This window comes from Oxyura jamaicensis, chromosome 1 (assembly GCF_011077185.1).
Source record: "Oxyura jamaicensis isolate SHBP4307 breed ruddy duck chromosome 1, BPBGC_Ojam_1.0, whole genome shotgun sequence".
NCBI classification, from domain to species: Eukaryota; Metazoa; Chordata; class Aves; order Anseriformes; family Anatidae; genus Oxyura; species Oxyura jamaicensis.
The window spans coordinates 196,691,687-196,717,112 of NC_048893.1; the positions used below are offsets into that span (position 1 = coordinate 196,691,687).

Here is a 25,426-nt window from a genome sequence, read left to right on the forward strand (position 1 = left end):
TGCCACTTATCCACAGAAGAAGAACCTTCTGCTTTCTCTGCCAATAGCAGTTATAAGCACTCCTTTGACCTTTATGCATCTAGTTGAGTAGTGGTAGGGCAGTTGTAGCATCTTCTATTATATCAACCAACTTTACCAGGGCAGAAGGAAGATAATCTTTCAGACTTTTGAGAACACAATCCATTCTTCAGATTTACCTCTATTTCAGACATGAGGAGTATTTTTTTTGTGCCCAAAAGCCATTCTGTTTTTGTTTGTTTGTTTTTTTAATATACATATTACTTGGTCTAATGAAGAAAAATAACCAAACAAAAAAGCACAAATGAACCTAGCTTTAACCATAAAACCACAGAGCTACACAACAGCACTGTAAGTAAAATTGGTATAAATCACAGCAAATTGTTAACTGCTGCCTGTAGTTCTGAAATTTGGTTCCAAAATATTATTGCTCCAATAAAAATGCTTCCTGTGGCTCTTATCACTAGGATTCTCCCTTATAGAAGCTCCCTTCTAAAAAAAATTAAAACAATGGAAATAGGTATGCAGATTAATATAATGTCCCTATACTCCAAGATCAAGGAAAAAAGTATACATTAAATTCTCTCTTTTCTACCTCCACATTACAAACATGTAATCAGTAGTCTCACAATCAATTAACTGTCTCTATAAAGTTGATATGCTGTTTTTTTCCAATAATAAAATATTTAAAAGCATAAAATTTTCTATAATTTTATGGTAGTTACAGATGGATGGAAATCACAGAAAAATTCTGGTTAATTACACAAAGATACTGTTAGTCGTACAAAAATAATTTAGGTGAAAATAGCTGTCAAGTTTCATTACCTTCAGCCACTTAAAATCTGATCTGATGACCAGTCTTACTAATGTGAGCCAATATTTTCTATTATTATTTCATGCCCCAAGCAAGAAGTTATCACAGTAAATAATTATCTGGTGGAATGAGTCACCGTTAGCTGACAATGCAGTTCTTATGGATGACAGCTGCATCTTCACATGTACAGAACTGAAGAGCAGGACTTCAGCCCTAAATCCATGACCTGCTAATAATATCAACTGTATCTCCATAATTTACTGCTATAAACCTTATTTACACCCTGACGTGGTAGAGGAAGACTGTAACAGATGCTTGTTACTAGACTCTATCAGCAATGGATTTGGCAAGTGATTTTCCTGAGTACTGAACCAGTGTCCACCTGTTCTCCCTCTCTCCACCACAGTTCTCTATATGCTGTCCCATGGCAGTACAAAGCACAGTTGTCAGGTTTTTGTTGCATCCCACATTTATTTTTCTTACCTCTTAAGCTTCTAATCTTTTTTGGCTAGCACAGCAGCTCCTCCTGAGAGCCACACTGGTGTAACTAAGCTAAAAAGCAGAAAAGGGAGCTACAAAGAGCAACTCAATGCCCCGGATGGATGGCCTGCAATGGAACTGAAGATGCCCAAATCTCAACACTTTTGGGTTATTCAAGAGAAGACGCGGAGATGGCTGGAGTGCCACTCCAACAGCCTGGATGGATGAAGACTGTTTGTAATGTGCAGAAATCAAGCACATGATGGCAAGAACCTGAAGTCTGCCAGATTCAGACAAACAAGATGGCAACTTCTCCTGTTAGTAAGATTAACCAAACACAATGACACTGCTTTGTGTACCATGAGTTACACGCTCAATGCACAATGTGGTGAGATTCACTGGTCAGTGCTAACCAGTATCTGACTGGGTGATTTTAATGGCCTCCTGAGGTGTCTGTATTCATGAAAACAGTATTGCTGATGTGTCTTTAAAACGAATGCACTACAAATACTAAAACATGCATCTGGACACACCACAGCAAAAGTTTCTCAAATCCACTGTTCCTTATTCAAACTTAAGCATGTTGAACAAAATACATACCTCAGGTCTGTCAAGCAGCTCCTTGAGGCTACAGGGAAAATAAAGGGAAGGGGGGAAGGCTAAAGGGAAAATAGCCTTCAAATCCTGCAACAGTTCCACACTATTGTAACCTTTTCACTTTCTCTGTCTTGGAATCCCTCGTGCCTTTCTCAGCAGAGCTGTTTCACAGATGACACCTTTGGGAACAAGCCAGCTCCATTAAATAGGGGCAGGGAGTTTTCAATGACTGACCTCTGTACTTAGCCCCCACCCCCTTACATTTCCATCCAACATGGAGAGGTGAGGAGCCAGCAGAGAAAGACATGCACTCTGCACTCCTGCAGGAATGAACTGTTCAGGCACAACTGATAATCTGAGTACAGGATCTGACAGAGATTTAACAAAACACATACGCCATAACCAAATACTGCTCTCAGTACTTGCTGGGCGCAGCCATGGGCTGACAGAGTTTGGCTCTACCTGACTTCTCTTAAGTCATGCTACCTCTCTTTTACACTCTAATTAAAATATTGAAATCTGCTTTCTAGCTCTTACTACCTTTAGAACAACAATCTTTACAATATCCCTTATTCCTCTATTAACAGCACCTCTGAATTCCAAAGAACTGCAGTGAATAGCAAAAATGGGCTATTTGGCTCTCAGTGATGCTTATTAAAGAAGTCACACTTCTCACTTAGAAACTTCATTAGTAAAGCTTTGAAAGAAAGAATATAAAGACATTTTATGTTGAAAACATGATTTGTTTTTGTACAAAAGCATGACAACTTATGGAAAATGGTAGTTGTCTTTCACCAAGCTCAAATTCCTACTGATCCCAGAAGGCATACACATTGATCTGTGCCTTCAATCCTAAAATGGATCCACTTCTCCCTGGACATTTCAAGTTCTGCAGTGTTTTACCTCCTTTCCATGGTAAATCCTGCTAAATTGTAATATTTATAACAACTCTACAAACACATGGTGTCCTTTTGTACTTGAAATCCACTGTAGTTGGGGAAAATCTAATGAGCTATCTATCAAAAGTACTAATGAAAACTCTTGATGTAATCTTGGTCATGCACATGGTTACTTTTCTATTTTAAATTAAGTAACCTGTGAAGCAATATAACATTACTACCACTTCAAAATTGACAGGCTTTATGAAACCATTTAAAACAATTTGTCAGATCTGTATCAGGTGTTTTGCCAACTCAGCTACACCCACACCCCTTCAGCTTGCTAGAGACTCCTGAATTTTTCTGTCAGCAAGCCTCAAGCAATCTCTAAACAGATAAGATCAAAAGAAAGACTAATAAGTGTTATTAAACAAGAGATTATGTAGATTCATGATAAAGCACCAATGCTCGATCACGACTGAATACTTAAAGTTGGCAAACATTGAACGTCACTGAGCCGAGACAGGGAGCACCTGCCAGTGTCAGAACAGCATCAGGGAATGAAAGAGAAAATTAAACCCTCTGATTTTCTAGTTCACAAATTCCACATATACACGTGTAGTTAAGCACTTCAGCAACCCTTCACTTCTTTTTTCAAAAAGTGCTTGTCAAGTCTCTCCCTGTTTTTCATGTTACCTTAACCACAGCAAACAAAGCTGCAGCATGCCGTAAGGGAACAACGGAATTGCCTTTTGCAAAGCTCTTGTCAAGAGCCCGCTGCTGTTCAAGAGCACACAGCACTTCAGAGGCTTAAGTCCAAAAAAAAAAAAAAAAAAAAAAAGTAACTATCATCTGAAACTTCTTTTCTGAAAGCAATCAACCCTTTTGAAACCAACCATGCATGCCGCTCTGTGGACAACCCAGCAGCAGCAGGGCTGCCACGACGGAGCCGTAGGGCTGCACCATTCCCAGCCCTCCCCCAGCCCCAGGTTGTATCTTGGTGCCCCCACAGCTCCACGTCACACCCCAGCAGAAGCCCTCAGTTATCAGGCATCACAAGAGGCTGCCGAGAGTGGCTGTGAAGCCTCAGCCCTCGGAGATGCTCAGCTCAGACAGACAAGGCCCTGAGCAGCAGGCCACAGCGGGCCTTGTTATGAGGGAGGCTGGGCCATGCAGCCTCCGGAGGTGCCTCCCCCCTCACCTCACGTGTGATGACCCTATGCAGAATCACCCTGTACTGAGCTACATTATAAAATTAAGTATTTCCTGCATGATCATTAGAAAGAGGTATCCATTTGCCTAGTGATTTTTCTAAATCAATGATAAATACAAATGAGAGAGAAAAACGTCCAACTGCTTGGAACAAAGAATGCCACATAATTTAACATATGTAGACATACGTTATGCTTATTATCACAATAACAAGTAGCTTAGAATAGTGCCAAAGAAATGAAATTGCAATTCAGTCAAGTAAATGTTGGGAGTAAAATTTAGAATGCAAACAGATTTCAAAAGTTGATTGTACTGCCAAACAATAACCAGACCTTGCAAGTGGTTGATTTCATTACTGTTTTTTTAACAGATGCAAATATTTCCAGAAGCTTCCAGAGAGTAAGATATCCCAACGATTAACCCTTATAGACTGTGTAGTCTACACCCATCTGTTCCTGCACAAAGAACCTTGACAAAAATAACGTAGAAACATTTTCATGTCTCTATAACCAAGGTTGATTTTGTATTGGGTTGTTTTGGTTTGCGGTATTTTGGTATTTCTATAGAGTTTAACAGCTTACATTTCCCAGCTTACAACACTTTAAGCATAACATAAGTTTTCAGAGTATTTACAACCACAGAATAAATAGAAGTGAATGTAATTTGAAGTGGAATGATATCAAACCATTGAGCTTATCTAATTCTCATTCGATTCTCAAACCTAACTTGTAAGCACCAATACTAATTTTTATTCCTGGTATTATCACCTTTTGCAGGAGTTATTTAGTGATCTTGTTTTAAGGTCATTTTTCTTTTTATTTAACACTCACAGTTTTCTTATTGATGCAATTTCAGCTACAGAATCATAGAAGGTCCTGGGTCAGAAAGGACCCACAAAGAACATTGTGTCCAACTCTAAACTTACTGTACTTAAAATGCTCAGTTCTGGACAACTGCAGCATTTCTCCAGTGTCATTTCCATCATCCTCAAGTTACACACAGATGTATGTAACTCAAGGCTGAAATTATGTTTCACACAAAATTTGTTCCTGGCAGCTTTCTTGCATTAGCTGAAGCGATCCTAATTTCTTAATTCCAGAATCCAAATTTGTTTCCTCTTTCTGACCATATTAGTTTGCTTACCAGTCTGCCTGAGGCACAGACACTACATTTATAACCATTCACTCCAGCAATTAATAGACTTACATTAAATAAAACATTTCTATGCTTTTGAATTTATCTTCCTATCAGCGCTCAACTGTAATATTAGCATTCATAAGTTAGTTTCAACCCAATTCAACCAAGCTCCACTTCTCAAAGAGAATTACATTCTTGCAAGATTCACTGAAACTGGCATCTGGGGAGTGGAGAGAGGCCAAAATGAGCGCCCGTGATGCAGGAAGAGCTTGCAGACTTCATGTGGAAGTCATCTCCTCCCTTTGGTCTGCTATTCTTCAGTAAAATTGTTGAAAATTGTTACAGTTAACATCTGTATTTTATACATGCAGCTTTGACTTGAGGAAAAAACAGACAAAATAAATTACTTTATGTCAAATAACACTCTAGATAACATGCAGTGCTTCTGAATACAACACCAAACCTCCCCTCACATACACTCAAGAAGATTTCAATGGTAAGAAAAACACTTTAGCATTTGTTCTACACATAATTCCAACTTTATCCTAAATGATGCCAAGAATAGCCATAAAATATATAACTACAAGTAGTGAACTTTTCCACTTCCCTTTTAATTTACCGTGTTGGAGCATGTACTTTTGAAATGCCTGAAATGGGCCCATTTAAGTGAATTTGGGCCCCCTGAAATTCTAATAGGCTATATAGGGCTTTTTCTTCTTTTAAATATTCATTCACTTCAGAACTATAAACAACCTATTAAATTACTATAAACTTAAATTTTCAGATATCTATATACATATATATAAATACATATTTATATATAACAGAGTCCAAAAGAAACAATGTCAAGATATTCACAGATGATGCGTACCAGCATTTCATATTATATCGCTGAACCGTACTGAACCAAATTTAAAATCTACACTTTAAATCTACATTTAATCTCTAAGATTGGATCCCTGTAATACTAATATAAATTAATGAGATATTAATGGTGGCTACACATTTTGCTATGCAAATTCAGGCTGAAGCTTCATGAGTTCCTTTCAAGCAATGTCAGCTTACGGAGGCACCACTCCTGCTCGCTGGCACCTTTACTTGCCAGTCACCATCTTGTGTCTTCTGCTGGCAGAGATGCACAGGAAAATGAATCTGAGACCTGATTCATCTGAAGGCAACTATTTTCCCCTCCCAAGGACTGAACACGGGCAGGAACATGCAGCTGGGGTCCGTGTCTGCCTAAGCCAGCATGAACCACACCGAGATCAAATCACAGCCAGAGACAACACGCAGTCTCCTAACAGTGCAGACACTTCAGCCAGCTCAATTTGCACGTTCTCCCTGTACAACTTCAATGAATAAAAGTGAGAAGTAGGTGGATGTGAATTATTCAAATCGGGATGCACTCGAAATGTAGAATTGGAAACATCCTTTAAATATAATGCTGCAAACAAAAGCTACAGCCACTAACATCTCTAAATATTAAACCCATATGTAAGCTGAAATTTAAATCTGGTTACTTATCCTACAAGAATATTACAAATGTAGTAAATACTAAAAAAACAGTAAATTTTCTTCATAGTCTGTGCAGATGTCTCCTATTAGACTTCTGAACATAGCTCATGTTACAGATATCATCCAAGATTTCATCTCCACCATGAGGATTTTTGCCTGCCTCTTTTTATTCCAGAGCTCATAATCACTGAATTACAAGGTTTGATATTAGCCTAGTATCCAAGAAAGAACTGCAATTGATATTCGTCTTTAAAAGTTCACAGGTGTTGAAATATTTTTGTTGCTGCAAAGCACATGTATCAAAGTAATATTCCTACCATAAGATTCTGTGCAATGTACCATCATGGAAGTCCCTGCATCCAGTAATAATGGTGAAAATTATATTTATTATATATCTACATTTATTATTGTACTGGCAAAAATTACAAACAACACCAGAATAAGGTGAAATTCTGAAAAGCACTAAAAACTAGCATGGGAATAGGTTGAAAGGAGTAGAAATAAAGTATTTTCATAATTGACAGAAATATACACAATGGGTTTTCACACAATTACAGCTGCCTAGTAATTACTTTTAGCAGTGTATTTAATAATTAGAGTAAGCTAGACTGACACCTTTAAAAATTTCAAGAAATTTTAGCATGTTCACCCTTATTGCAAGTCAGTTACAAGGACACCCGAAGGTTTCATTAAGTGGGTACGTGATGATAGGCATATATGAAGGGAGATTAACTCAAATCAATGCTGAAGACATCAGTCATCATATAAATGACTCTGACAGTTTCTCATCTCTAAAATATCACTGAAGGAGAAAAACAGAAGCAGACTGGAACTTAGAGTTTCTAAAAATATTACTTTTTTGCAAACTGTTGTACAAAAGCACTTTAAAAGATATAAACTGTTATAACTTCCTAAACTTTAATTCATACCCTGTATATTTGCATTATATGAGGATAGAATACATGCACTATGTCAGGGTAAAAGTATCTCAGAAAGACAACTTTGCTGTGCAAAATGTCATGTGCTCACAGGAAAGAAAATCTAAATAAAACATTTTGAAACTTCTCAGAGATGTATGTCTGTAACTCAGCAATGAGCCGTAACCATTGATAACAGAGCTATTTAACCTCTGTGTTCAGTAGAAAACTTCAATTGTCCTTAAAAGTAGCACCTAAAGATAATCAGGAAAAGGATTCATCAGAGGCACACACGCATAGAACACCTACATACAAGGACAGACTATATTTACCTCTTTACTACAAGCAACTCCATCCAAGATGCTCTGGTCTCTACATTTCTTGGAATTCACATATGCTCTAGGAGCACATAAAAAAATAAATATATGCATGAAATAATGAATGTCACACTCCTTCCAACGACACAGAAGAGTATTTTTTTGATCAACAAGCTATAGCAGATTAACATCTGAGACTGCACAGCAGCACCTGACAATAGCCAAACTCAAGTATTAATTCTCTTAAACTGCATAAATAATTATGTACATTTAAACATGTTGGAAAAGTTTTGTTTATCTTTATATTATTAATTTCTACCACTTAAAATAGACAAGAAAAATGTAAATGACTAGGTTTGATTTCTGTTTGTTGTTGTTTGTGGCCTTTTTCCTAATACGTTTACAAGTTCCAAAAATATTTTGAAAGCTAGTGCCAAGTATAAATTTGCCTAAATTAAAAACCTGGACCAGAGATGCTTGCAAAAACAATCATTGAAGAAAATCTGACCTCTTCTTAATCAAATTCAGCTTCTCTCCTGTTGTCTTAAATGAACAATTTCTAATTGTAGCTTCTGTTTTCTACTTCACAGTTAAAAATCCTCCACTCTGTGGTGGCAGGTGACCATAGTGAGTTCAAGAACCATCAGACATTTGTAAGTTAGATAACTCTTTCAGGAACAACTTAGGTTTATATGATTTTGCTTTGTGGCTGACAAATGGATTAGATCACCTCTTGAAGTCCCTTCCAACCCAGATATTCACGATTCTTTTATCTCTCACTACTGTCTGCCTTGCACATACTACAGGAAAGATTGTAAATAAAGCCTGCCTTGCTTTTATTATCCACCCCCCCAAAGATACAGTTAAATGCATATGCATACACACACAAATCCCCCTGCATGTATATACAGAGACATCTTAAGGGAAAAAAAAAAAAAAAAAAAAAAGAGGGGAAGGAACACAGATTAGTTGCAAACCCTGACTCTGCACATTTGCAGGAAACATGGTGCGATAATGCACCTACAGAGGTCAAGATGCCTACAAAAATAGTAGAATAAAAGATAGAAATCTGTTTGGCATCTTCTTTTTTCCTAGCAGTAGCACTTATTTCTGTTGAAGGGAATCCAGGTGATCACCTGAGCCACTCAGAGGTCAGACAACAGTAGGAGTTGTCTGCGGACAGCAGAGGAAGGAGCAGTCCCTGCAGAAGCAGACCTTCTTCTGGCCATGGTGCCGACCTGTCCAGCACCCCCCAGCTGGGTACTTATTCCTGTCCATGTCCCTGTTCCCGTTTCCACCGCTGTTTGTGCAGCTGTGTGATGAACAAATTCAGGGAACTGATCTGCCTGAAAAATAACCCTGCGCAAACAGGTATTTTTCAGCCTCAACAATTTCCTGGTCCATGTGCCTCGAGCCTGCAGCTGCCCTCGGTTCAGCTGGGGAAACTGAGGGGCAGGAACAGGATGGAGCTGAGCAAACCCACCCTCCCCGAAACTGCACGCTTCTTTGCTTAATAGCCACTCAGCACGAGCAGACACCTACTACAAAGGTTTTTAACTGTATATATACACATACACGTATACATGCAGTGGTATTTTGGTGTCTAATAATTGAAGTTAAACTATTTAAAATTATTTATAATAATTTATTTTTAGGCGTAAATCCTGGCAACTTGCAAATGATGTCACGTCCGCATTTTGGCAGCTATCTACAGCTTTGGCAGAGTTTTCAATAACATCATGAACTACACGCACTCCTTTGCATGTAACAGCCTCTTGAGGACGTGAGGAGGGGGAAATAGCACCGGGAGCTAAAAAGATGCCTCTCACATTTCCCAAGATAGATGCCTCCATAATCTACAGCTGACACTAGTTGTCATCGAAAGATACAATTAACTCCTCAGGGTAATGAGGGCTCTTAGCATTTTATATGTCCACACAGGTTCAGGAAAATGCCTGCACAGAAAAAAATATATATATATATAAAACTAACAAAAGTGATGTGAAACATGGCTAATATATTTATAATCTTGACAGACACTTAAGCCTAGGGGCAATACTCCATTGCACTTAGTATCACAGGAACATCTCCATTTCTACAGGACAGAATATGGAACTGTTATATAGCAGGACTACTAAAATCCCCACAATTTCCCTCAGATGATGCCAGTGCCATCCTGTGCTCCAAACCTCCACCTGCCTCAGCTCCTTACCCAGGGCACGTCCCACCCCTTAGGTAACATTTTTCCAGTGCCAGCACCACTGGATCGAATCCCCAGAGGAAGGACCTGCAGGGAAAGGCTGGGAAGGGAGACAGATTTTCCTGGTCTGTCAGCTCTTACTGGTCTGTTTCTTGAGAACTTTAAGTACCAAGGACCCTGGATGCTTAATGTTTCTTGATTTGGGGATTTTTAAAAAATATAAATGATACTAGATTCAAATATTATCACTTCCCGTTGTATGCACAACAGCTCAAAAAAAACCTGCATCCTTGTTAAATACAGTTCACAGCAACTCTTTGAAAGCACAAAGCTATAAGCTGGCTACCAAGACCTCACACAACTAAATTCCGTAAATTATTCATATTTAGGAAAATTAACTGTTATTGTGGAAATTAATTAAAAGCTGATTTGCTAAAATAGCTCTGTAATCCATTGACATAACTGTCGACAGTACACACTTCTAAGAACATGGTGCTGTCCCCAGAAAATTATCTACTGGGAACATGAAAAAATGATTATGGGCAGATTAGCTGCATTTGTTACTGCCCATACAATCAATCACACAGCTAAATTTAATGAGCTCTTGACATTATTGCAGTGTCTCCAAGGTTAGCACACAGTTGTTTCAAGCCTCTAACCACATTTCAGGAACATACCCAAAAATTTTCAGTTTCTTCTAGCACTACCCACAGACATTTCCCAAAGTCTTCCAAAAGCAAATATTCTTTTTTTATTATTATTTCTGTGTATGAATCTGAATTTCACCATTTAAGTCCATGAGAACTGGACAAAAAGTAGCCATAGATGTGAAATCTTAGCATAATCAATGGTTTTGTCAGAAAGTGGTAACTGGGGTAACCCCTTTTGTTCTTAATGAGCTTTTATGGTTTACGCAGAAATATTTTTCTTGAAGCAGATGAGTGTGCTACACAAATAATTTTTTTTTTAGTGAGCTACAGCTGCCTTTCAAAGAAAGGCAAATTTCAGGAAACAGACACTTTTTCTATTCTTCACTATAAAATCTACAGATGTGTTATAATTGAATTTTGAAAGTAATAAGCATCACGGTAAAGTAGGTCCTGGCTTACAAGAGCACTAAGAATGACGTGTATTATATTTCCACATCAGCCTCCTGATCGGTAAAGTACTAGCAAAGTTTCCAAAAAGCCAGAACCTTAAGAAGCAGATGATGCACATACATGTAAATGGCACCGTGGATGCCCAGCAGATTTCCCTATAGGATATCTGATCCTCTCGTTGTCTTTTGTGTGGGCTACAATTCAATTAACACACTGATACTCCTTGAGTTTAAGTGCTGCGAGACATTCATTTCCTGACATTGCACTCAGGTAACTCTCGGCACTGAATCAGTCCCAAATGTCTCCAGTGTCCACCTCATCTGAGCTCTGCGGGTAAACCACAACACAAGCACGTGCATTGAAAGACCTGTTCTGTTTGGTTGAGAGCAAAGAATGAACAAACTCAAGCCAAGTGCAGTAACTCCAAAAAGATATCTCACAATAATGAGAAACACTGAAGAAAAGCACATGCTGGAATCAGTCAATACACTGACCTGTGTAAAATGCTTTGATTTAACACAAACTTCTCCAAACACAACCCCGAAGAGCGCAGCCAATTGCTTCATGCTCTCCAGACTACATCTGCTGGCCTTTTGAACTGCCTCATTACGCCCTGCTCGGCAGCACCCAGACACCGAGCTTTATCTTGCCAAGACTACCGGGCTCCGCACACCGCTCCTTCCAAAAACGTAATTTGATTCTGCACCTTCTGTGCCTACAGCCCATGAATGGTGCAGAAGACCAAATAGTTTATCTAACAGGACGGACAAGCCTTCTTCGTCACAGGAACTTTGAAAGAAGCACAGCAAAAGGTGAAAGGCACCCAGAGCTGGTTGTTAAATATTTGCTCCATTAAACTGATTCAAGTTTTTCAAATCAGCATGGAGAAATTCTGAATTTCCTAAAGCAAGGAGTGTCCACGGATGAACTGTAACTAACAAAGTAAAATGGAACTCAAAATGGGATTATCCTCAGAAAATACTGAGGATTGAGTATCTGAGGACACTCAGATACAAAATACTTGAAAGACTACTGATGGTTACAACACAGACAAAACCAACCAAATATCTTTCATATCCGTGCATCCATACCTCAGCTTGTCCCGTGTCTGCAAAAAGAGGAGTAAGAACACTCTGTAAGGCATCCCCTACTCAGCCAAAACGCATAATTGACCTTACACCCAACAGCATAAGCAAGGAATTAGAAGACCTAACTGCAATGCAACAAAGGTGGGCTCCTCTCTTCCCAGAAGTAAGCTTTGTTAGAAGTAAACTGGCTTTCCCGTGCCCTTCTGAAGTAAAAAAATAATTCCTGTAAAGCCCAGGTTTAGCATTTTACCATCATTAATAACAAAAACAAGAGATGAACAAAACGTCCCAGCTCACTAATAATAGGTTAACTAATTCAAACCCAGACAAATTTAAACAATGATTTGAAAAAAAAAAATCATTCCTGGAAATTGCAGCTAAGTAATTAAAAATAAACTGCTTTTAGTTTAAATCCTTTTATCACCAGACACTCTTTTTTTAAAAAAAGTCAGCAGTTTTTGCATAATTCTATTTCTGGTCTGTTTCCTCCCCAGTCTCAAAACTTTCCTGTAAAACAGCTTAACTGCACACCCTACTCTGCAAAATACCAAAGTGCATAACATCAAACATTGACTACATACAGAAGATGCAGGGGTTTTTCTTCCTGATGGGGCACACAAGAAAAATATCCTGAAACAAAAACTTTTACCTGCTAGCATATGTTAATAAAAAATATAAAATCTTGTTATTCCATATTGTAAAGAACGTTTTCATAAATACTCCTGAAATCTGTCTCTGAGCAATGTTATGTGACAATCTCCAGAGATTTCAGGGATTTTAGTTATTTCTCTGAAATTCCAGAAAGTAAGAAGAGAATTCCCTTTATTTTATTCCCACATTAGCCCACCATAGTTTGCACAGGCACAGGGCTATCACAAAGAAATCCAAAAGCTGTCTCTTTTCAATCATCCAACTGTAAGCCATCAGAGCATGAGCAGAAACCTATGATCTTACAAATATGGAACAGGTTTATTAAAAAGATGAAGAAGAAAGAGCTTTGTGATTCCTATCGTTTTCATTTTCTTTTCAGCATCCCTTGATTGCCTCACTACCTTCCGTCATCGATACAAGCACTATTACACAGCTTCTTAGCATCATCTGGTGCAGACAGCAAATCCTATGAGATTACCTATGAGGTAAGGTGTATAGGTATGGGTAAACTCGCAGCTTCCTACTTCCCAAAAGGTATTCTTACCTACAGTCAATCCTTCTTTCTACACACACACACACACACACACACACACACACACACACACACAGACACAGACACAGACACACACACAGACACACAAAAAAAAGACAAAATCTGTGGGAGAACATCCCCAGGTGGGCTCCCTTTGCAGGAAGGGTTTGAAAAATGGAAAACAAAAAGAGGTCGGCAGCATGAGAACACTCTGAGATACAAAACCTAAAGACAGGCTAAACTACGTGCAGCATCCTCGCAGGCTGCTCACAAATCACTGGCCTCTGAATTAAATACAGGAAACAGGAAACGCCGTGTGACCCCCTCATATTTGTCATTATTTGCACCATTGTCGCTGTTTGCAAGGTATGGTTGACCTCACGTGGACCTTAACGTTCGCGGACCACAGGGAATCATTACAGAAGGGAAAACAACTGCGACAAAAGCCAAGCAGAGCAGGCAGCACAGGTCCCACCAAACCTAAAATTCGGATGGCCAGATCAGATTACACGTATTCAAGCAAGTATATACCGGGTATAACATGGACTGATACTTTCAGCTATCAATTTACAGAAAAGCCTTGTAGAAATACAATGCTGCACTACACAAGGATTATACCGTGGACGACCCTCTAATAGATCAGTCACGTTACAGATATTTGGGTGAAAATTTAAAAATAAATACAGTTTTGGGGAACAAAAATGAACAGAAGTCTCCTTTTAATAAACATCTTGCAAATAAGCCATTTTATTCATCCACTCAAAATGATCCTGTCACAAAGTTAGAGCAGATCACTCACTGGAGGCCTTACTGGTTTAACACTCTCAGTTTCTGACGTGGCACTGGTCACAGCTCCCTTTGAGAACAAAAGAAATATTCAGAGCAACCCAACACAGGCTCCCCAGGGAAGTGGTCACTGCACCGAGCCTGTCTGAATTTAAGAAGAGATTGGACTGTGAACTTAGGCACATGGTCTGAACTTTTGGGTAGACCTGTGCGGTGTCGAGAGTTGGACTTGATGATCCTTAAGGGTCCCTTCCAACTCAGGATATTCTATTCTATTCTATTCTATTCTATTCTAACACGTGGTTAAAAAAGGAGCACATAGGACAGATCTATTCTCTTTGGTGAGTAGACGAATAAAGATAATACTGTCGGTGGACACATAAAGGAACTCATGCAGAGCGGAGGAATGAAGTAAAGTAAAAGCACCGGGCACAAACTTCCAGCGCTGCTTTCCAGTGGCAGGGAGCACACAGCTTCACTGGTGACTACCTCCAGCCTCTTAAAAGGAAGAACTTAAAAGAAAAACTTCTAATCTTTACTGTTACAAAGGTATTTTAAATAGAAACACCAAGGGGAAAATAACATGGTACTGTTTCAGGTCATAAGCTTGTGCCTTTCGGATGTTTTCTCCTGCAGTACTTCAAGTGCAACCACAGGCTCTATTATGTTGGTTTTTTTTCTAACATCAGAAGGCCACCTCCTCGAGCAAGCTGTGATATCTTCAGACCAACCACTGTAATTTTCCCCTTGAACCGTAGTAATGACAAAGCTTTCAAGTTTGAGGGCACGGCACCCGGCGAGTTCAGAATAGGTCTCTGCACGAGGCGCTGCGTTTGCCGCGCTCACCCACGCCGCTTGCTCGCTGCAATCGCCTTGCTTCTGTTACAGGGACACCAAGGGCTGTTACAGCCTGGGCAAGGGCTGTCCCACAAGAGACCAGTTCTTCAGACCATGATCCTCTTTGTTCTCCCAGTATATAAGCTTTTTCCCCACGTTTACTCCTCTCGCTTGCTATACATCAAATGCAACTGAGGAATTATGATAGTCAGGTGCCGCGGAATATCCAGCCCCTGAAAAAGTGAAATTGCTGATTGCTTCTTTCCACGTTCCTTCAGAAAGAAAACCGAGCAGGCCAGGGCACAAACACAAGCTGTTCATCAGATGGGATGATCACACAGAAGCAGGCTGACAACAGCACAGCTCTCGTGAAGCGGAAAGCACAGCAGCAGGTTGGCAGGGAGGCAGAAAAGGAGTCCAGCTCCTCTGGAAATTAGAACAGAGGAGGGTTTTGGTAGGGTTTGCTCTTTGTACAAACTGGCAACTCCCTAGCCTGAGTGTGACATGAAAGATGCATTTCCTTTAGCAAAAAGTTAAAAGGAAATACTGAAGAAGACATTGATGGAGACAATATGGACAAGTTCAGCGTGGTGAGTTGCTTTAAGCTAAGAAAAAAAATGCAAGGAATCCAGGAAAGAAAAATTATGAAGGGGAGGCAACTTTAATTAAAATATATATATTAGAAAGAACGTTAGAGTACAACTTTAAGGGAAAACACTACACCTAGTAAAACTGACTTAAACCCTCTAAATTGCAGCCAGTATGATCACAGAGGAATTGGAAAGAGACCCGTTAGATCCAACGAAGATGTCTGCATGACTTATTTACAGTTCAGTAAAACACAGGTTACCTGAGGAAGAATAACTCACTAGTGGGACTTGCAAAGAATGAAACACAACGACAGGAACAGTTTTACTGCTGTTCCATCATCAATGGAGCTGGTCAACTCTGGGCTAGTCATCAGTCTACTCACTGATATTTAGGAGTAATTAAGCCTGTCAGGACAAGGAACAGGAATAAATTAGTACACCATTAAAAGGCCTTTTCAACCTTAATTACAAGCTGCCTTGCTGTTGTGAAAAAATAACATGTGTTAGGGGCTTTCTGTTGCTTCCTTTGTGTCAAAGAGATTTAGTTGAAATGCCAAAAATAAAAAAGTGTAGCTTGTCGAGGCCCTTAACTGGGTATCCATGTACAAATACTGTAACATCAAAGCAGTTCTCAGATCGCTTCCAGAACTTCTGGCGGTGCTTCATCCGACTTGAACAACACCTACTTCACTACCTGCAATGAAATAAATGCTTCTTCAAACACTGACCAGCGCTGCGGCACGCTACCAGGCAGAACAACATTTAAAAACATTGGTCTGGGGGAAAAACGCACGGACCATTGTTACTATTCTGTTTCTTGAAAGAAAAACCAAACTCACAACATGAACTGTAATAAAGCAGAGTAAGGGCTGAATGCTTGCAGATTTAACACAAGAAGCCTAAAGGAATCCATCTTGAGAGCCCTCTGCTTTAAAGCATCAATAAATTGAAGACATGAAATAGCCAGGATTAAGCAACTAAGAACTAGTTTATTCAGAAATACTTCAGAATTTAATCTTCTTATCTTCTGGTTTGTTTTGAAAGTGTGTCTTCTACTGGGCAGTTTTGAGATCAAAATTAACAGCCTTCTTCGGTCTTGCCTATAATAAACATTATTAATATTGATCTAGCACATTTTTTTTCTTCCATTAAAAAACGTTTGCCCTAGAAAGGTGGCAATCAATAAAAAGACAGCCTTACATAACTGGATACAAAATCTTGGAGATTCTGAAAGGCTGTAACTTGCCAATTCTACAGAAACAAAAAAGATGAACGGATATATAAAATAAAATCTTTAGATCTTTTCTGTGCCTTGAAGATGACACTGTTTTTATCTGTTTGCTAGGTCACCTGAGCTGAAACTACTTCAGAACTGTGGGGAAAAAAATTACAAATCAGCTCTTATCTTCAAAGGTGGTGGTGGGAAAACCCAAAGGAATTTCATTCCTCTGAGATATCAACAAAGAATTTAATTATGAAGTGATTTACTACGGTATTTTGGTACTATAAACTGTAAGCCTACAACAGAGGAACAGGTCAAAGAGAAATTCATGCAACTCTGGTTCATTAGTGTATCTCCAAATGTTTAATATGTTTTCAAATGTTTAATATAATGCCAGATAGAAATGTTAAGAAAACACTATTTTTTTAAGCTATCTCAAATAAAATTCCTTAATGTACCTGGAGTGAATTAATATAGACAAATTTGAACATTCCAGCAATAAAAGCAGCTTTGTGTCATTTCAGCTCTCCAAAAACTCCTTAGGGAAACTTTTAACGTTCAGCACTGTAGGATGAGACATCCTAATAGTAGCCAGCACTGAAAAAATCGCGTTGGAGGTGTATTTCAGTCGTCTTTTCCTGACCAATTTGGTGGTTAGATTAGGAAGAGTGGCCTTCAGTGGGCTGGCCCAGTCTCCTCTACTTATTACAAGAAAAAACTTTGTCTTGGTAGGACCTTTAAAAACAACTGTTGAAATACTGGAGAGAGTAAAAGTGGGAAGGGGCAAGAAGCAAGGACACCCCGGTCCTGGAGTCAGTACACAATGTCTGCATGGCAGGGCTGGGATTTCAAGGCTGCAAGTCTATCTGGCCACCTACCAGAGGCACAGCAGCTCTTCAAAAGGAAGGGTACATGCAAAGATTTTTGCACAGACACTTTAAACAACACAAGAACCACAAAGCAAAAGTTAGAAATGTCTTAGACTATGGCCCTTCCATGGGCCGTGACAAAAGGCAGTAATGTGGCATCTCTGAAGTGACAAGTAGAGGCATGGTGTGAGCACGCTGGGTAAGAAGGCATTAAGACTTGTTAAAAACACACAGGGTGCTGTGTATGGGGTCCCGCCCCTAGTTGGACGGCTACATCCCAACTGCGAACCCCACCGTGCCCAGTCCCTGGAGAGGACAGCAAGAGGAGAGCACCAGCATCGGCACCCCATGCTGGATGGCCAAAAATCCTTGCAAACCCTTATGGACGTAGCTGGAAGCATGAGTAGGACTCGAGTGACACTTAATCGATGCTCAGCCCTTCTGCCCGGCTTCTAAAAATTCTCCCTAACTTTCAAGGCACAAACTGTTCTCTCTGCTTCAGACACAAGCACAGCTTTTAAACATCAAACAGCTGTTGCTTCTCATTCCAGAAGTGCTTTACCAGCATCTGTAACATAACCGCGAATTATAATCTTGTTTGTACAAAAATGCCTTGGGAAGTGACTGGGGGAGGACCCTTCTCTCAGCCATTCGTATGTCACCACGTCCCTCAGATGTCACCACATCCCTCATAAGTCACCACGTCCCTCATATGTCACCATGGCCACTGTGAAACAGCAACCCAGAATGAGTTGTAGGGAAATCCCACACTGGTATTTTAATGTATATTGGCAGAGCACAGCCCTAAACATTTACTAGTTATTAGAGGAAATAAAAAATAAATCTATTTTGCATTTTAAGAGAAACGAATTGTTGCTGCTTTAACCGCTCAGTGGCCACACAAACAATTTACACGTTGGTAGCAAAGCCCTAACGAGTGACAGTTTGCAGTATCCTGTAGTTAGTGTTGAAACCATACTGAAATTAATACAGCCCCCACCAAGCTCATGACAACCATTTACCGTAATGGTATATTTCTGTCTTCTGTGTACACAGCTCCATTACATGTAACAGTATTTCCCACACTACTGTCACAAAATAATCAAAACATTTTGTGAACCTTGCCACTAAATGCTGTTTCTAGAAATTGCATATACTTGAACTGAAAGAATTTATATTATATGACATATAATATAATGTATTGATATCATTCAAAGCTACTAGCATACTGAAATGAAAGAATACTCATTTAGGACAGTTTCATGAGTACAGTTAATTGTTGGAAAGACACGCTTGCAAAATAGACATTTAAGGTCTCATGTTAAATTATTTCTTGATAACCACCGTGTGTTTATGAGATGCTGCTTTAATTGGCTCTTTTCTATTTGAGACAAAATGAGAATGAATTTCAGGACTTCGAGTGGATCTGAAGAACATGGAAACAGGAATCCATCAGCCTTTCCTTTACACATCATCACTACCATTCACATAAAAAATAAACAAAGGACACTTTCTTTAATTCTATAAAGCAGTTGCAGGGTCAGACTTGATTGTGCAAAAGTTGCAGGAGGAATGTTCTGAGTTTCAGCAACTGCAGAGAGTTTTTTCTTTAAATGAATGTTTTAGTAAACATGTGCACTTCCAAATTTCTGGAATTCAAAACACTTTCTCATGATGTCCCAAACCTTCTGGAAAATCTTCTGGAAAATCATACCCCTGCGTGTTTCTCTCACACTCAGTCCTTCTAAAATAAAACTGAGTTCAAGGGCACGCAGATGAGACATGGAATTTGTATTCATCTAAGGGTTTTCTCCCGAATTTACACAAAGTCCAACGAGCTGTAATGAATTCTGCTGGAGGAGCACATTGTGTATAAAATAACGTTATTGAAAAATAAATATTTCCACATCTGCCTCTGTTCAGTTCCATTCTGCACAGGCTGTAAAATGGCACAGCTCAGCTGAAGCGAAGAAAATTCAGAGAAGTAAATTTAAAATGACTGGTGAGCTCTTTTTACAAACAAGTTAATGGAGTAAAATCCAGGAGATGCATGGAAGTCAAAGTACCTGTCTTATAAAATTATAAAAACAGAGAGGAAGTTTGTAAACAAAATAAGTCATCTCTACATATGTTAAAAACATTTAGGTAATAGATGAAAGGAGACAGTAGAACTACTGGTGGTATCCCAATTAAACAGCAAATTGCACCAGTCTTTTCTCCTAAGAAGTGAAGCTTGGCTTCCAAACTTCAATGAAATTCAAGAACTAGGCAGTGATGTGATTCCAGCAATATTATTAGTCACAAAATTTGAAAGATGATAGGTACAGAGCAGCCCCAGGATCACCTTATCACTGCAGGGCTGAAGAAACCAGAGATGAGCACGCTACTGGGACCTACATCTGCTGCAACCTAAAACTGCATGAGAGCGCTTGGGTTATCAAGATCCATCATTAATGAGTTTAAGGTAGGAATTGAATAAAGCTACTGCATGACCTATTGCAAAACAATCAGTGATATTTTGGCCTCACAGCTGACGAGATAAGAACAGCAGTGCACTTTTCACTTTTGTATGACTGAGTTAAACACACACCTACTCAAGTCACACATGGAAATATGAATAGTACATTTTCTCCAGCCTTTTCCCAAATTTATTTAGGTTGTTAACTGTTTGGGGCAGGAATTATCCCTTATTAAGTTCATGTGGTTCTTGACACATGTTCCTGGTGCAACTGTAATTCAGTTCTGAGCGCATGTGTCTTGAATTACTCAGTCACATGGCGGTTTCTGCCAGACCTCAGCCTCATTCATGAGAGGAGGTGAATCAAAACTGCATAGCAAAGCAAACTTATTGAGGGGCACCAGCCTCATTTGGCTTAGAAATTTTAAGCCTAAGCAGTTCAAAGAGTGTATGCAAGGGAAATACAGCTTAGGAAGGGACTAACGGTGCTACGAGCCAATCTATAGATTACTGAAGGCTGTATTTACGCATTAAAGGAGAAAATTCAGCATGATTTTTAAAATAGCTGTTTACTACCCAAAAAGTCCTACTCCTTTATAACAAGAAATACCCAGATACACCACTTTGATATCTAGGGATGGTAAATATAAGCCTAAGACAGTGTGCATGCCAAGTCTTTAAAAGCCCTGAATTCAAATAAATTTATAAAATAACAATAACAAAAATCAACAGCATTGAAGAACATGCTTAAATTATTACTTCCCATCTAGTGAAAAGTTTAAGTCAGCTATTTTGTTAAATACTGTTGAAATTAAGGGGACATATACACATACTTAAATTGACTCCCTACTGTGTAAAGCAGTAGAGCATGTGCTAAATGTGCCTTGGGGAATTAGTGCCTAGTGCTGCACACTCTTGCAAATATTCAAGCACACATTAATTTTGTTACCATGAGTATTTCCACTGATAAATATGTCCATAGCTGTTAGCTGGAATAAGACTTTGAACACTACTGAGAATGTGACTATATGTAATGAACTACAACTGCAACATTACTTCGCTTTGTAAATGAAAATGCTCATGGAGGTGTATGGGAGATTTACCTACAGGAAGAGATAAAGAGTACGGCAGTCAAAACCTTTCAGGGGAAAAACAAACTGCAAAAGTAAAGCAAGTTATTGCCCCAGCTGACAAGCAGAAAAGGCAATTTTCTTTGCGCAACTCCCACATTTTCCTTCAGAACTCACTGTACTTCAGCAGGGTATGTAAATCAACAACACCACTGTATTTGTATTTTTAATTCTGCGTAATTAATGAACACTCCTTCCCTTTACTGCAATCAGAACCTCCATATAGGAAAATATAAGGCAATTGATGCCATATGTCCTTCAGAATTGTTATTCCAGATGTATTCCTTGGAGTCACAGAATTGAAGTTCCTGTTTCCTTTAAATAACACATTCCTAAAAACTCAGATGAAGCAATAAAGTCATTCGTTAATATGATTAATTTTTTATTCAGTTCCTTCATCATTTTTCCTGTCACCTTAGTGCAAATTAAAGCAACTAATTTAACTATGGCATACTAAGTTGTGAAGAAGCACAAATACACTTAGTTTTAGCTGTTAGCCTGAGATTTCTATGTCTAGGACGGTGACCTTACACATACGGGCATCTAAGAGGTAATCTGTAAGTTTTTTATTAGCACAGAAGAACTTCACCCATACAGTGAAGCACTTTGATGTGCTCAGATCACTTGCGTTTACGTTATCTTTCATTATCTTTCCCTTTGCCTTTTACCTGCAGCAAAGAAACAAATGGCATAGTGCACAATTTTCTGGGAATATTTGTTGAATTGAAGGTTAACACTGCTAAGTACTGGTAACAGAGAATCAGAAATGGTGACGGGAGTTTCAGCAATTGCTTTCCCACACTGCCCTGCCAACAACCTCAACCTTGTTGAGCCATTTTCTCTAAGGGCTAGAAGTAATTAAGTTTCATTGCTAAATCAGTCTTGAGCTTGTCCTGAGCAGAAAAATCAGTTATGCTTAATTGCATGTGGTGATGTGGTGAGCAGTCTATTAGGCAGGCTGCAGATAGTGGTTTATTTTCTTCAGCTCTGTGGGATACTTAAAAATGAAAGACCATTATTTTGTTCGGGCAGTCATTTGTATAATACTTATTTCCTACAGAAAACAGTACTGCTTAAAAATGCTCATTATTTGGGTTTATGTTGCATTGTTACACTAATTATTCTTTTGCAGATTACTGAGTTTAAAAAGATGCGTTTCTGAAACAACTGAACTGAATAAATATTCTAATAAACAGCTAAGTTACAATCTAATTACATCATGTAATATTGGTTTATCAACTTTATTACAAATAGTTAAAAACAAGTGTATACATAAAGAAAACAATAAACTGCCCGTCACTTTTAATACACAAAGATGCCTATCTTGATATATATCCATAATCATACACACACACACCTGACTGCATGCACATGTCCAGGGGAATGCTCCCCGTGACCTTAAGAAACCGTGCATACTGTTTGTTAATCAGAACCACATATTTTTCACCTGATTCCATCAAGAAAGAATTAGTTTCCATAAAATTGTAACCGACAGGAACAGATTGGTTTCATGGTTCTGAGTGGGAGAACTGCTCCAGCAGCCTGCTCATGCTGGCATTCCTCCTGCCAGCAGACCAGACACGCAGCCAGCTTATCTCAGGCTAAGGTGCTAGGCAAGAAAAAGAATTTAATTCTGAGAAGACAGCAATTTATCCCTGCAAAAATATTACAACTGAGTTAGCAGAGAACTTTAAACAACAAAGTTCAATTAACAGCCACAATTACTGGTTCTTGAAGTGCCCTCTACACTCACACTTGGGCACTGAGCAGTAGCATTTGACCTTTTCCATAACAAAGAGTTTCCTTTACATTTGTAGCAGGATTTGACTGTCTGAGGCACGCATAGGGCTAGCCTCCTAAAACCAGTTCATGAAAGTTCTTCATTTAAAACGAAGAAGGAGAACAAAAAATTTAAGCAAGATCTGACTTCAGATCACTGGAGTGCGGTACCAGAATTGTGGCATACAAAAAAGTTTTCATCAAATGAGGATCCTGAGCCGTCATATGACGGTCTCTTCCCTCCTGCAACCAATTAGCATTACACTAGAAATACTGCACTTTGCTTTGGGTATCACTTCCCCATTGGAATAGACAACCTCCCTATAAATTTGTGAAAACAAAGAGTGCCTTCACACACCTTCACTTTTCTGGGGGGTCATCCTAAAACCCTTAGCATAAAAATTGGAGTTGCTAGGTACTGCACTTCGTGTTTTTTTGTTGTTGTTGTTTTGTTTTTAAGGTTTAAAATAAGTTTATAAATGGAATATTTAAATTTTAAATTTTGTACACTATTTATTGGGTGCATATTTAAGTGATATAAGTGCCATTATTCTATTTTTACACATACAGAGAAATGCACAGCAAGATTTCAAAACTTAGCAATTCATACACAAACAGAATGAGTGAGGTTGGAAGGCACCTCTGGGTCCATCTGGTCCCAGCCCTGCTTAAGCAGGGATACCCAGAGCAGGCTGCCAAGCACCACAAGGCTTTTGGAGATCTCCAAGGAGACTCCACAGACTCTCTGGGAAACCTGTGCCAGCCAGTGCTGCATCATCCACATAGTAAAGATGTGCTGCCTGATGTTCAGCTGGAACCTCCTGTGTCCAACTCGCTGTCCACCAGTACTGACCTCAGGGGTACTCCTCCGCCCACTACAGGCCTCCAGCCAGACCTTGTGCCATTGACCACCACCCTTGGGGCCTGGCCGTTCACCCATTTTTCCATCCACCTCGTCATCTGCCCAACCAGCCCTTGCTTCATCAGCTTCTCTGCAAGGATCTTATGGGAGACAGCGTCAAAACAGAAGTATTGTTGCTACTTTTTGTTCGTATCCCTCCCAGTTTTACTTGTCATCAGTTTCACTTTTCATCAGTTCACCAGCTATCTAAAATTACTCATTAATAAGGAAATATAAACTCTGATTTGTATGCTTTTCCCCAAATTTTGAACATCAAACAGGAAGCAGAAAGAGCTTGCTTGCTGACTGCAGCACATCCACCCTTATTTCAGAAAACCAAAGAGAAGCATTTCAAATAACATTTACATTTATGCAACCTATTTATACACGGAGGAATTAACAACTTTTAAAGACAGCTTCTTTTTTCATGTGTGCTCAACAATATTTGTAGAAGCCTAACATATGAATGAGCGTAAAATAACTTGATTTGGGGCAGCAGAAAGAATGAGAACATTACAAATGTAACTGGACATGAAGCAATACAGTGATTTCTTTTTATCCCCAGTCACTTGACCAGAGGAAAAAGCCTATGATGCAAAGTCGAAAATTATTCTCGACTTCTCAGTCATTCCAATCTGTCCTGGTTTTTGTTTCTTGTCAAACTGATTTGTCTCCTCAATGGGGTTTTGAAGAATGGTCATGAGCCACTCCTCCATCTGCCATCGAAATGGGAAGACATTACTCAAATAATTGAATTCAGTGATAATTCTAAAGAGCAGGCAGGAAACACCAACAATCATTTAAGTGGGATTCTTGCATTTGCATTGTTCTCCTAAAAGGAATACTAATTATCATTAGCTGGGAATGATTGAATGCAAATAGCATTTCCACTAAAATTAAAGTATCCCTTCTTCAAAGTGAATCTACATATATTATAAGCAATTAAGTAGTTGATGTGCATTTATTTTTTATTGTTGTGTGTTATGAGAAAAAAAAAAAAAAGAAATGTGGAATATAAAGGGAAGGTAAAAGAAAGTTTTAAGAAAGAACAAAATCTTTAAAACAGCCAATTCCCTCCTTCCCTTGCTGCTTGTCAAAACCTTCTTGATCATATCTGCCAAATATTTGAGAGCATAATCCAATATGCATTTTAGACTCATGTTTTACTTCACAAAGGGGAAATTATGATTATAATAATATAAATATATTCTATCAACCTGCATTAAAAGATCTACTTTACAATAAAAAGAATGCACAGCGTGATATGTCAAACATTTTAAGTATTAAACCCCATTGTTCCAGTTTATGAAAAGCAGACAGGCTACATTGCCCATACATTAAAAGAAAAAGAAGGGAAAGAGGGAAAGAGGGAAAGAGGGAAAGAGGGAAAGAGGGAAA

General features: G+C 38.9%; 1 protein-coding gene across 2 annotated transcripts in view; it reads right to left on the reverse strand.

The window, feature by feature from the left end:
* The window catches only part of TMEM135 (transmembrane protein 135), a 177,261-nt gene that overhangs the window by 67,534 nt on the left and 84,301 nt on the right, over positions 1 to 25,426 (reverse strand). The gene's annotated exons all lie outside the window — the stretch shown is intronic.